This window comes from Chionomys nivalis, chromosome 14, assembly GCF_950005125.1.
Source record: "Chionomys nivalis chromosome 14, mChiNiv1.1, whole genome shotgun sequence".
NCBI classification, from domain to species: Eukaryota; Metazoa; Chordata; class Mammalia; order Rodentia; family Cricetidae; genus Chionomys; species Chionomys nivalis.
In genome coordinates, this window is record NC_080099.1 from 67,065,883 (window position 1) to 67,068,629 (window position 2,747).

Consider the following 2,747-nt stretch of genomic DNA (forward strand, 5'->3'; position numbering starts at 1 on the left):
ATCTATAATGTACTGTTTGTTAATCTGAATAGCTCTTCATAACCTTAAATCTTTATCACCATGTAGAGTATATTTCAGAGCAGATATACAGTATATTGTAATAAATCTAACCATATATTTTACCATTATACAAAAGTTCATACCAATCCAAATTATTTGAGACTTGTTAGTCTAGAAGGAGATACCGTGACCAGAGCTCATTAGGACTAAGAAGTTTACTCTTTAACCTTAGTAAAAGATGCATGTCATCCCTGTACATGAATATAGAGGTACAACTTCAATATCTCAGTAAGCCAGCATTGTTTTAAATCCTATCTTTTATAAACCTTGTTTTTAGGACAGGACAGGAATTATCACTTAGAAATCTATCCTAACCCAAAGTATATTAGAGACCTGATATACTGGTTCCTTTTTGATGGGACCAGTCGATGTGGTCATCCTTGCTAAAGATGGCAGTGAGGTATCTCTTTTAACCTCAACCAAAATGGCAGATATCCACACGGTCACCCTTACTAAAAATGGTGGTGAAGTACCTCTTTTAACCTCAATCAGAATGAAGGCTGTCCATGTGGTCACTCTTACTAAAGATGGCAGTGAAGTCATCTGCCCTCTGTCACTGACCTTAGCCAAAATGGCGCCTGCCCACATTTTGTGAGGTGCTGACAGACCAGGCAGTGTTCTCCAGAGCAGTTTCAATCTGAAGTCAGAAGTCTTACAGATATTAAACTATACCCAATTAGCAAGAAACACATACAGGACATGTAAAAATTCAGGATTCAAAATCCGTTAGGAACACATGTGTAGCCCCACTATAAACACATTTTCATCCCTACATATAAAACAGACATGACTTTTAACAGAAACAAAAATCTTCCCAGAAAACCGAGTCAGATGACTAACTTAAAAATCCTTAAACAAGAGTTTACAGCATAAAGTGGCACAGGAATAAAATACACATCCTGGCAGCGATGCAGCTCCCATCAAGTCAGAAGAGGAGTTGTTGAAGGTAAACGGAAAAAAAGGGTAGCAGTGCAAGCTGTCCAAGATCGAAAGATAGAAAGAGATCCTGAACGAACAATGCAATAATCGGAGACTTTGGAAGGTTCTTTCTTTCTTTCTTTCTTTCTTTCTTTCTTTCTTTCTTTCTTTCTTTCTTTCTTTCTTTCTTTCTTTCTTTCTTTCTCTCTTTTTTTCCTTTTTTCTTTTTTCAGAGAGAGAAGGCGTAACAGAGTTCCTGCATGGGAAAGCACAGGATCGAACCTGAGGCAGCACCATACCAGAACTGAGTAGACCTGCAGAGTGGAGGAGCAGGAAGTTTGAAAAGTGGATAGGATTGATTTCTAAGGATGTCTGGGCCAGATCTGGCTGAAAAGGCCGAGGAAGACACAGATGCCACGAGCGAGGTAGAGAAATAAGGCCCAAGCTGCTCAGTGATTCTTCAGACAGAGCAGGCGCTGAGGGACAAAGCCCGAAGGACACTTGGGTCCAAGAAAGGAGAAAGGCACAAGCCACCGGTGAGGTGTCACTCAAAAAGCAGGGGCCGAGGGGCTAAGTCCAAAGGATGCTTGGATTTGAGAGGCCTCACTAGTGGGCATGGCCAGAGGAGAAGAAGGAGTGGCTTACCAATGTTGACGATGTTGGATGGAGGGGCCCAGCATCCTTTAGTGGAAAAGTGACGTTGTTAAAGGTTCCACGGTCCGGGTGTCTCACGCTGCCGGAAGAGCGTGACGAGTTTCACTGAACCAACGTTATAATTTAAAAAAAAAAAAAAAAAAAATGGTGGGAGAGAGACGCCATCATGCAACAGAGCTCGCGTGTAGAATTTTTATTGGGGGAAGGGAGGGAGAGAGGGGAGAGAAAGAAGGCATAGAGCAGTCTCAGTCTCATGGGGAGAGAGAGCGGGGAGGGGGAAGGGAAGAGGGAAAGGGAGAGGGAGGGAGGTGGGCTGGGAAAGAGAGAGGGGGGGAGGGAGGGAGGTGGGCTGGGAAGAAAGGAAGAGAGACAAGGAGAAGAGGAAGAAAAGAGTGAAAACAGACAGGGCTCTGCCTTTTAAAGGGAGGGGCACAATGCATGTGCACAGAGACCAGCATCCAAGGCACTGCCTGCGTACTGGGCATGCGTGCAGGGGTGACGCACTCTGCCATGTCTCCAAAAGACAGGCCATGTGTGCCTCAATGCCAATACCCACTCTAAGTTCGAGTGCCATCATCCAATAGGATGGGCCTTTGACTAAATGCAAGATGGAAAAGAGAAAGCAAGATGAGCAGCGCATACATCTTTGCTCCTGACCGTTGGCACAAGTGAGCCATGCCTTATGCTGTAGTGAGAGCTGAGACTCTGGGCGCCTCACTTCCCCAACATAATGCTCTCACACTGGTGGCCAAAATAAGCCCCTCCTTCCTTAAACTGCTTTTCTCAGGTATTTGTCGCAGCAATTAGAAAAATAACTAATAAAAGCCTCAAAAGTAAAGGGGGAAGGAGAGACCTGGAGTTCTCTATTTCATACAGTAATAGAGTAACCATGGAAACCATGAGCAATCACTAACTTGAACATCCAGCACAGACTCACAAAGCAGCAACCTCTCCCACTGCAAGCACCTGCAACAGACTGTAAAAACCGTACACCATGAACAAACACGAAAGTTTGCTGAAGTTACCTGTGATCTGTGGTCTGGAGGCTCCTCTTCTGCTGTCCCTGAATTCAAATGATTTTGTGATGAACTGAAAAAGCATGGTAGCCCAGACTT